Raw genomic sequence first — 13,075 nt, 5'->3', positions numbered from 1 at the left:
CGTTTTATATACACAATCCCACCAATTAATCAATTAACTCATTTAAACAATTATTAAACACACAAATCAAAATTTAAAAACTCACTAATGAACACATTCAATATATTAATAAATGAATACATTCAGTCAATATCACAAAATAAAATGTAAAAATACTTTATATAAAAATACTTTATATAAAAATATTTTATATAAAATATGTATATATTATTTGTATTATGTGTTTATCCCAAAATGTGTTTTCATTTTAAAATTGGGGCTATACTTATACTCTCATTTATACCAGGAAAACAAGCGGCATTCAAGCACAATTGCCACTGAAGTTCAGAAATATCCAGATGGACATCCAATACCCTACCTTGTCCATCTTTAACAATTTGCTGTATAATACAAAATTTAAAACCATGCCCCTGACATTGGGCTATATGCGTAGCTAATGCATTAGTAGGTATAGCATTTTCAAAATTCGACAAATGTTCATGAACTCTTTCTCTAAGCTGCCTATATGTCTTCCGATATAAAATGCCAAACACTGCTGGCACTTAGCTAAATACACTACATTGTGGGATGAACAATTATAATGCCCTTGAATCAAAATATTATATCCATTCAATTTCATATTGTTCCCAGTGGTCATAAAATACTTACAAATATTGCACCTACCACATTTTAAATTTCCAGTAGGCCTATTATTAAATTAATTGAATTTGGGATTCCCCATTTCCAATATATTTTAAAAGACCGATCCTTTTTTAAAAACACATCTGGGACTCTTCCCCATTTTTTCCTCTACACTCATCGATTTGTAACAAACCCTAATTTTTAATGACCACTTGGGTAACCCAATCAGCATCTTGATTGAATGTAGTTACAAAAATCAACCTGTCATGAAATTCTATTGTTGTTGATGGTTAAAATTTGTATCTTCATTTTCATCACAGGGAATCCCATTCAAGATGGCCCTATATACACCATCACTTCTCTTCCTTATAATTTCTTCTCCTATATCATTATACAATTCGGGAGGATATCCTCTCTTAATAAACATACCCGAAATAAATTCCATCTGCCTTAAAAAATCCTGGTTATTGCTAACCATCCAGGCAGCCCTCACCATCTGCCCTTTAACAATTGATTTATTTTGATGGTGAGGGTGGCAACTATTATAATCTAAATAGGAATTTGAGAAGGTTGGTTTCCTATAAATACCGAATGTCAACACCAATACATTTCTATCAATTTTTAGTTGGACATCCGAATAGGAAATTTCATCCCCACTATACTCATAGGTAAAAGTTAAAAAACTCACTGTTTGATTAATATATTCAAAAGATTTACATAAAATATTTTCGTCACCTTCCCATACGATAAAAATATCGTCCAAAAAACGTGTATAGTGCTTGATATGAAGACCAAATACACTTGAAAAAATATACTCCTACTCCCAATATGACATTACGTAGTTCGCATATATGGAGGCACAAGCTGCCCCATAGCTACCCCAGTTGTTTGCTTGTAGTAATGTCCTTCAAAAAAACAAGAAATATTTGACCAAAATTGCTTCCATTAATGAAGTGAAAATGTTTATCTGGTCCTGGCCATATAACTCGGTCTTCACTAATTGCTATTCTAATCACAGTAGTCCTTTCTGATGGGGTATCGTTTAAACAAATTGCATACATCTATCGTAACTAACTTAAAAAATGCCAGGAATCCTTAGTAATGTATGAAAAGGTTCTTAAACCTTTTTGTAAATGATAATCTAAAAATATACTGATAAAACAAGTCTTACTACATTTTCCATCAATAATGGGCCTGAACTTCAAGTTACATAACCCCTTATGTATTTTTGGTATACCAAAAATATTACTTATCATAGGGTAATAATTTTTTAAGTAAGTATGAGTAGATTCATTTATCTGACCCTGATATAACATATCATCAAGCATTATATCAAGCTTGAGGTATGCTATACAAATTTCGTTTATACTTACTTCAGTGTATGTGTCCTTCAATAACATTGCAGTCATGCTGTTAATATAATCATTTTTATCCATTGCCACTGCATCGTTGCCTTTATCAGGCTTCATCAAACAAATATCTTTATCGTGGGCTAATTCAAACAGCAATTGTTTTTCCTCCAAAATCATGTTTGTATCAGTACCATTGTTAACATTATTTACCTTCTTATATCTTTCCCGAATATCAGTTTCACATATTCTTTCATAAATTCCAACTAAATTATTATAAGGGGGATTAAACTTACTTGGCTTCTTTAATTCGCTTCTCTGCTGGTTACATGCCCCTTCATTAAAACACATTTTAAGGTTCATTTTTCACGTAAACAACTTTAAATCTATTAAAATTTTAGCAAGGTTCCCCCATCTACTAGGTGCAAAGGTGAGCCCTTTGGATAATAAATCAGCATGACCAATGTCTACATCTTTCTTAGAATAGTTATAAACTTTGTAATCACCATTACTATTTAAAATAACATGAGGTTCATTAAATATTTTTGTTGTATCATTCAAAGCATTAATAACTTCAATCAATGCATCAATGTCCGCACTAGTATTATATATTGTTTCAATACCTTGATCGGTTTGGACATCAAAACCCCCCCTATTATACACTTTAATGCTTTCAATATTTTGTGATTCATCACCATAATCAGTAATATTTGTCAATTCCCCACAGTCTTTAACACTCACTTCAGTATAAACACATTCAGTCGTTGTTTCATAAATCATTCCAGACTCATTAATTGTCCCACTGTTATCCCCTTCAGTAACAAAGTTAATAGCTGTATCATATACAAATTCAAGTTCATCAGTCCCACATAATTCAACTACTTCCTATTCAGAGACATACTGTACTAAATTATGTAATTTGCTCTTAATTAAAGTAGTTGATTCACTATCTGCACCAAAACTTGATGAAACAACCATTCCAGATGTTGCATTATTGTTAATATTGTGTCTATAATCAACAGAAACCACTATGTCACTGTTACTGTCTGAAATGTTTGAAATACTAGTCTCATAAACACTTACATTTAATAGTGGATCCGATACAACATCCTGTTCTATCTCCTCCATTGATTGGAGTATCCGCTGGACTGATAGTTCCATTTGGGTCTGGCTCATTGCTCCACGTACCGCATTTTGTCTTCTCTTCTCATCGGATAAACTTCCTGTCCCTTATTCTGCAATCTCTCGGACCATCTCGGCCCACCTTCTAAAGGGACCACTGTCTGCTGTTGCCTAGATATATTGGGTTGTGATGTCACTTCCCATTCACCTTCTTCGTTCCTATTGGCAGCCCTATCCTGATTACCATGGTTACCGATGGGCTAAGGGTTAATCTTGTTGATTGTATATTCATTCGTATCTCTCTTAATCTTCCCACATTTCCACTGAAAAATAATGCAGCAACTATTGTCAATACTGGTTAGCATGTTTTTGAAGTTGAACTGGTACTGGTCAAAAAGTAAATCACTTAAAATGAATTCATTTTCTGCTTCCAGTTCTATCATATAATTCTCAATCATTTGATTGTTATATTTTATCGTGATTCTCACAAGGTTCAAACCGGCCTGTTCAAACAACTGGTGGACTTCCTTCAGCATTTCTGATTTTCCTTCAACCACATTAGGGTACCTCCAAAGGTGCAAACTGCACGGCACTACCCCCAATTCTATGTTTCTTTGAAGGTAGCCACTCTCAAGCTGCAATTTTTCAAAAAATAATCTCAAACAGTTTTATCCTCTCTGCTAAAGTTAAGTCCGTAGCTTCTTGTGAACTATTTTTAATAACATTAACATTGTCCGTGAGGAAATTATAGTTGTTAAATTTCCACTGTTCTTTTTCACAAGACAACAGGTTACTGGAATTATCTTCTTCTCCATTATTATTAATGGAAATTCCATTACCTTGTACTGTTGCCTGCAACTGTTGACCACTGCTACCATTAATGCCATTGAATTGGGTGGACTGGGTGAGGGGAACACCCAAACTGTCATAAATATTGTTGCCGATAGTATTCCGCTGTTTGTCGGCCATTAAAACTTTTAATCTGAACTGTATGTTCAGCCAACTGCTGATTTATCTTCCGTAGTAATTCAACAACTTCACCAGTGGAATCCAAACTCTCCATATCTGTAGATATATTCCACATGACCAACAATATAACCAGTTTTTGACAACCAAAGATACCACTGATACACAGAGCTGGAGATCAAAGATTTAATGCAAACTCAAGGCAAGTTGACCTAGGTTTCGTCCTGCTGTAATGTAGGACTTCTTCAGAACTAACTTTTTAAAAGTTCACAACCCCTTTTATATACACAATCCCACCAATTAATCAATTAACTCATTTAAACAATTACTAAACACACAAATCAAAATTTAAAATTAAAAACTCACTAACGTTGAGCATATTCAATATATTAATAAATGAATATAAATCCAAAAACAAATTATGTTGGGTAAAAAAAGAACCATTGGTGTGTAAAAGCAAACAAAGTCAAAAAGTAAAAATGAGAAATACAACCAGTGGTACACAGCAGAGGAAGATCCAATTCGTAGTGTAATGTATAGAATAACACACAGATGAGCGCTTTTGCATATAGCTTCTTCAGATCAAAAAACAGAATAAAACACTAGCTACTTATAGTACAAACTCAATAGTACATCCAATCAGTGAAAAATACATTTTCAGGTTGCTAGGTACTTAGAATTAGTAATTAATCACCAGCACTTCTTAAAGTCAACCTGGAAATAATATGCTTTAAGCCAAGGTAAGAACAAGTTAAAAACACAAATGCATATGTATGCAGATCAACCATATACAAAACATATAAAACTTAGTATATGTAAAAACTGTAATGTCTATAGTGTTAAAAATAATAATAATTACATAATATTAAAAACATATGTATGATGTAAAACTGTGAATGAAATGACTAAAAACTATCTCTGCATATATGTATATATCTCTCGTCTCTATAGACGAAATATTATTCAAATATCAGTAGAAACAATATGTATAGCTTAATGTATAATAACTAAATAATGTATAGACGCACATTACAATAAAATACACTATATATTAGGGTAAACATTCAAATTTAGCAAATTTATAGCTAAACACAACAGATCATATGGTCTAAGACACCAAAGACTAGATAGAAAGAGGTTATCTCTTATTTAGGGGTCTATTTCGTCTATAGAGACACGAGAGATATATACATATATATATATATATATATATATATATATATATATATATATATATATATATATATATATACAAAGATAGATTTTAGTCATTTCATTTACAGTTTTACATCATACATATGTTTTAAATATTATATAATATAATTATTATTATTTTAACACTATAGACATTACAGTTTTTACATATACTAAGTTTTATATGTTTTGTATATGGTTGGTCTGCATACATATCCATTTGTGTTTTTAACTTGTTCTTACCTTGGCTTAAAGCATATTATTTCTAGGTTGACTTTAAGAAGTGCTGGTGATTAATTATTAGTTTTAAGTACCTAGCAACCTGAACATGCATTTTTCACTGATTGGATGCACTATTGAGTCTGTACTATATTAGCTAGTGATTCATTCTGTTTTTTGATCTGAAGAAGCTATATGCGAAAACCTTCATCTGTGTGTTATTCTATACATTAAACTACGACTTGGATCTATCTCTGCTGTGTACCACTGGTTGTATTTCTCATATTAATAAATGAATACATTCAGTAAATATCACATAATAAAATGTAAAAATACTTTATATAAAAATACTTTATATAAAAATATTATATATAAAATATGTATATATTATTTGTATTATGTGTTTATCCCAAAATGTGTTTTATTTTTAAAACTGGGGCTATACTTATACTCTCATTTATACCAGGAAATCAAGCGGCATTCAAGCACAATTGCCACTGAAGTTCAGCAATATCCAGATACCCTACCTTGTCCATCTTTAACAATTTGCTGTATAATACAAAATTTAAAAATATGCCCCTAACATTGGGCTATATGCCTAGCTAATGCAATAGTCAGTCTAGCATTTTTAATATCTGACAAATGTTCATGAACTCTTTCTCTAAGCTGCCTATGTGTCTTCCCAATATAAAATGCCAAACACTGCTGGCACTTAGCCAAATACACTACATTGTGGGATGAACAATTATAACGCCCTCAAATCAAAATATTACATCCATTCAATTTCATATTGTTCCCAGTGGTCATAAAATACTTACAAATATTGTACCTACCACATTTTAAATTTCCAGTAGGCCTGTTATTAAATTAATTGAATTTGGGGTTCCCCATTTCCAATATATTTTAAAAGACCGATCCTTTTTTAAAAACACATCTGGGACTTTTCCCCATTTTTTCCTCTACACTCTTATTGATTTGTAACAAACCCTGATTTTTAATGACCACTTGGGTAACCCAATAAGCATCTTGATTGAATGTAGTTACAAAAATCAACCTGTCATGAAATTCTATTGTTGTTGATGGTTAAAATTTGTATCTTCATTTTCAGCACAGGGAATCCCATTCAAGATGGTCCTATATACACCATCATTTCTTTTCCTTATAATTTATTCTCCTATATCATTACACAATTCGGGGGGATATCCTTTCTTAATAAACATACCCGAAATAAATTCCATCTGCCTTAAAAAATCCTGGTTATTGCTAACCATCCAGGCAGCCCTCACCATCTGCCCTTTAACAATTGATTTCTTTTGATGGTGAGGGTGCCAACTATTATAATCTAAATAAGAATTTGAGAAGGTTGGTTTCCTATAAAAAACAGATGTCAACACCAATACATTTCTATCAATTTTTAGTTGGACATCCAAATAGGAAATTTCATCCCTACTATACTCATAGGTAAAAGTTAAAAAACTCCCTGTTTGATTAATATATTCGAAAAAATTACATAAAATATTTTCGTCACCTTCCCATACGGTAAAATTATCGTCCAAAAACTGTGTATAGTGCTTAATATGAGGACCAAATGCACTTGAAAAAATACATTTTATTATGTGATATTTACTGAATGTATTCAATTATTAATATATTGAATGTGTTCAACGAATGAGTTTTTAAATTTTGATTTGTGTGTTTAGTAATTGTTTAAATGAGTGAATTGATTAATTGGTGGGATTGTGTATATAAAAGGGGTTGCAAATTTTTAAAAAGTTAGTTCTGAAGAAGTCCTACATTACAGCGAGATGAAACCTAGGTCAACTTGTCTTGTGTTTGCATTAAATCTTTGATCTCCAGCTCTGTGTATCTGTGGTATCTTTGATTGTCAAAAAATGGTTATATTCAATTCTCTAAACCATGTTTGGTTCCTGGGACCTCTTCAAGTGGTTACAGACAATAGCACAGTAATGTGGTACATCAACAAGCAAAGGGGGACCAGGTCTTACCCCCTTTGCAGACTAGCCATGTTAGCTTGGGATATAGAGTCACAGCATAATCACACTCTACAGACATCCCACCTTCTGTCAGAGCATAATTGCGTAGCAGACAATCTGAGCAGCACAAGGGTAGGCCACCATGAATGAAAAATAGATCAGGAGGTCTTTCAAGATTTCATCCATCTGTGAGGAGTTCCTCAAGTAGACCTCTTTGATTTCTCTTTGAACAATTAACTGGCAAAATTCTGTTCCAGGACTCCATGCAAGAAGGCTTGGGAGACAGATGCCTTTTCTTTTCTTTGGATATGAATGTTCCTGTATGCCTTTGCACCCTTTCTACTAATATCCAGGATATGTATAAAGATTCAGAAGTAATCCCATAATATCATTGTGGTGACTCCCTTCTGGCTAAGGAAACCATGGCTATTTGGAAATGGCCATGGGCAGTTACCACAAACTTCCTCACAGAATGGATCTACTCACTCAAGAACAGGGGTGCTTGATACATACTGCATCAATCATCTTCAGTTGACAGCCTGGATGACAGGGTCTTAATTCCTTTTAGGCACCTGTTTTCCAATGACATGCAGCAGGTGCTAATTGAGGCAAGAAAGCCTGCTACTAGAAAATCATATATTAGCAAATGGAAAAGGTTTTCCATTTGGTACCAACAACATAACCAGCACCCATTTAGAGATAGTTGTTCTCTGATTTTACAATATTTGTTTGACTTAATATCCTATGGACTTTCTTATTCCTCTAAGGTTAATTTATAGGTGATTTCAGCGTATATGCCTATGGATCCCCCTCCTTCAAGACAGGCTCATGTGAAAATGTTCTTGAAAGGAGTTTTGCATAAAAGGGGCCCAAGTAGGTGGGCCCCTCCTTGAGATCTTAATTTTGTGTTAGAGAAACTAACACTTTCTCTATTTGAATGAGCTAATCTGGCCAAATTGAGGTTCTTTACATGGAAAACAGTTTTATTGATTGCTCTGATCTCTGCAAGAAGGGTATCTGAGCTCTTATATCTCATTTTAGGCAAGGACAGGATTTTTTTGATAACTAATCCTTCTTTTATGCCTAAAGTGGTATCCATCTCCCTAAAAAAGGAAGAAAAGATACTCCATACCTTGGATGTGCACAGTCAACTTATGTAGTATCTTGACAAAACTAAATCTTTTAGATCATCAGATCAATTTTCGGTTTCTTGTGAAGGTAAGAAGGGGCAACTGGTGTCAAAACAAGACTATTTCTGAATGCTTGTTTAAGGCTATTACTTTTTGTTGTACTCACCATGACAAATTTATTCCAGGGAAGGTCAGGGTCCACTCTACAAGGACCTTGGCTTCTTCTAAGGCTTTTTGGAAATGGTTGGATTCTAGAAGTATTCTATAAGCTGCTATTTGGTCCTCTGTACACACTTTTACAAAGCACTATAAAATGGATTCCTTCTCTAGTTCTAGTTAATCCTTTGCTAGGACCATTTTCCAGTGAGCCATGGATCCTTCTTCTTCCAACTCCCAAATATAGTTAGCTATGGTAATCTACCCATATAGGTAAGGCAACTGCAGCAGTGATCAATCTGAAGAACATAGTATAGTAGTGTAAGTTGAACTTACCATAGTAGTAGTTGTTCAAATAATCACTGCTGCAGTAGCTATGTCTTCCCTCCACCTTCTTGTTTTTTGGTGTATTTTTTATGCCAGGGTGTGGACATTTATTTTTTGTTATTCCTAGCATTGTCCTTTCAGGGCTCAGCCTCCCTCTCTCTCTGCTGGCAGTAAAACTCTGAGGGCTGTGCACCCAAACTTGTCTTTTAGTCAGCTCAGCTTCAGCTGCTTGACATTTTGGATGTGTAGAAGGTGCCCTGAAGCTTTAGCAGCTGGCAAGCTGTTATATCCTTGGGAGGATATTACCCATATAGCTAAAGCTACTGTAGCAGTGATCATTTGAACATCTAATGTTATTATACGTTCAACTGTACTTTCACTGTCTAGCTTTTTCTACCTCAGCTATCAGGAAACAACTAAAAACCCTAAAATGCACCACTCTTTCCCCTGACAACTTACAATACAAATATACCAAAATGGCTGCTGATGCTCTGGCATACCCTATATCAATCTTAATAAACCACCCCATTGAGGAAAGTCATGCTGGAAAAAATCTTGTATTCTACTCTTGTATAAGGGTGGAAATTTCACTTACCTTTCTAATTATAGACCCATAGCCATTCTATCTCCTCTATCTAAAAAACTTGAAAAATGTATCCACTTTCAAGTCCTTTCCTTTATCACTGAAAACTCAGTACTTTCCACCACTTAGTGCGGTTTCCACCCATATCACAGCACCACCACTTCCCTTTTAAGTTTCACAACAGCAGTAAAGCAAACTAGGAACAAAACTTGCACAGTCCCTGTCCTCTACACCAGGACTTCCAGGATGGCTGCATTTAATTTCAGCTCTCCCAATGTGAAAATAGAAACCGAGTATACAGTCAGTGAATTTGTCTTTCTGGGTAAATTTCACTAAGTGGCTAGTAAGTACACTGCCTGGATGCTAGCAACAAAGAAATTCAAAGAACCTGAAAAAAATCAAACACAAAAGTCGAGGACAAAACAACCCCCCAGATTCACTAATCTTCAGTGCAGGACTAGCTTAGTCCTGCATGGAAGTGCCCATTTAGGAGGAGGATGGCAACACACCATGCATATTAATGAAGGCATGCTGTCCGACCTCCTAGGCTTACAAGGAGCGTGTACGAGTGCAGGGGGTATATTGACATCAGAGAGCTCTCAGAATAAACATGCCCTTGCAATGTAGAACAGCACAAAGTGGAAATAAATGAGCAAGACCACTCATAGGTGTCTGCATAGCCCCACCAACAGTCCCCCATGTGTACAACAGCAACAGTACATAAAAATCAAATGAAGTATCCCCCTTTTTTTTAAAAAAAAATCTGAGTACAGCTAACCAAAGATGTGCGGGTGTACCCATTGCTTAGCTATGGTTAAAGCAGCTTAAAAGGCTGAAGAGGATAACAAGGAAGATATATGCAAATGAAGCGGCACAGCAATAGTGTAGTGGGCAGAGCATTTGCCTAATGAGCAGGTATTCCCAGTTCAAATTCCACTGCAGTGCAGTCTATTTTACATGGCAAAGCACGTTATAACCAATATTTTTGTTTCAAAACCCACAAAATAACATATATTTATGAACTGACTACTGCAATAAATGCACATGTGATGTGTCAGTGTCATAATGAATAAGGCAGTAGTAAGCATGTTTAAGCATAAATAAACAGTAGCAAGCATATATAAGCACTAGTAAGCATGTTTAATGGTGTTTGCATGGGGGTAAGCACTGCCTACACAGGTTAAGCAATATAGAAGCTAAATGAGTGTAAGATACTGTAACTGGAAGTTAGCAGTGCTTAGCTCCGTGCAAACCCACTTACAACCACTTTAAAGTGCCTTAATCACTCTGTATCTAACGGCCCATGTTCTGCCCAGCAACAAAACAAACAGCCTCTGCAAGGCAAAAACAAGAAACCTGCAAATCATAGACAAAGTGATTTACCACTAAACCATGACAGATATAAATAAAGCTGATGTTATCACAAACATATCATCCAGTAGAATCATTCATCAGTACAGGAACCTTGATGAGTGGATGGGTAACAGAAAGTTCACACCGGGGATCACACCAACAGCACTACTAGATAGGGGCCAGGGGTACTAGATGCTAGTACAAGGGTCAAGGGAACTACTAAAGGGGCGGTGAATACCGCACAACGTGGCTGGGCTAATATATGCCTTCAGGCAGATAGCCCAGTACCAACCTATGAACCTATGAACCTAAATGTAATAATATCATACCACACAACCTCTTAATGCAAGAATTCTGGACAAAGTTTGCCAAAATGTGGGTACAAATAGGGATACATGTCAGATATTGTTCTCATACACTTAAAAGGTTGCTAGTTAAACAGTTATATGTATTACAACACATATTATGAAGGTGCTGAAGTCTGAAACATAAAGGTGTCATTATTAGTTACTGACTTCAATCCTGAGATCATCCATGTTAATTGGCAAGCGAATGAGATACAGGCCAAAATTATGAGAGAAACATGCATGGACATATGGACAAATATATATCTATAAATGTAGACAGATAGACAGCTATAGGTATATATATATATATATATATATATATATATATATATATGACTCACAAATAATCATATAACATCAATTGTATATAGATAGATGCATATGTTCATATGTATGTATATCTGTATATATATATATATATATATAGATATATATAAATATATACATATATATATATCTATATATATATATATATATATATATATATATATATATATATATATAAATATATAGGGTTTATATATATAATTATAGGGGATTTACATATATTTATAGGATTTACATATATAATTATGTAGATATACATATTTATATATATATATATATATATATATATATATATATATATATATATATATATATATATACATAAATGTGTATAGCATGTCCACATGGGAACAACATCCTGAACCACTCACTACAACATAATGGACCATATGCATTGTTAATGGGGGTGGGGGCACAAATGAGGGATACCCCTGGTAATTACTGCTATTTTGCCACCCTCCAGAGACCTAACAGATATGCTGTGCAACCAATATCCAGCACGTGCAGTTCCTGACTCCAGGACCTTCCACAACACAGCTGCAATGCTTCAACAGTAAGCCAATTCACTTGTAAACTGTCAGGGCAATATATGGCTATCTGGATAATAATATGTGCATATATTTCCACCATATGTCCTGGACATGGAGTGTAGCCCTACCCCAGCCTCTATAGCCCCACAGTCATAGTGCAAGGGATGTCAGGTATGTATAGCAGGTATATTAGTAGACTATTGCTACTGTCATTGGGATTGTCTTCACAGACATAGTGTGTGTTGGAGGTCATATATGCTTATAATATGTGTGCCATTGGCTACTGACAGACATCCTAAGGACATCATAGTAAAGTACCGCTGCTAGCACGTAATGCCCCTGTGGACTGCAGCAGAGATATTTGCCAATATATGTGGACATTCTGACACATTCTGTACAGTCCAGAGGTATACACATAACCCCTTAGTGCTCAACATGTGTACCATGCCTGACAATATGGATGCAGACAGCCATGTAGATGGGTATAACACATAATGACTGGAATACATTTGCCACCATAGGTTATGTATTCACACATCCCTGTCTGGCCTGACACATAATAACCACTGGTACAATGGTGCCATGCCCACATACTACCCACTAGATATTGACGTACATCTGTACAGAATCCCACTGCTCTGTCTGACATACATCACTGTTAAGGGAGGCCCGGCAGCAGTACATCTGGCAAGTATCTGCACATGACATCTCACTGGGTAAGTACACTAAGCTGCTAGGCATGTAACAATGCACTGTGCAGGCTACAGGCAGACTGGCTCAACACTGGCCTACATCTCCTATGGGGGAATGCATATGTACCTGCATATATAGTAGGCTGTACAGGCATGTCACAGCAC

Source organism: Protopterus annectens, chromosome 10.part0, assembly GCF_019279795.1.
Source record: "Protopterus annectens isolate FY-2018-M chromosome 10.part0, PAN1.0, whole genome shotgun sequence".
NCBI classification, from domain to species: Eukaryota; Metazoa; Chordata; order Ceratodontiformes; family Protopteridae; genus Protopterus; species Protopterus annectens.
This window is presented reverse-complemented; position numbering follows the sequence as displayed.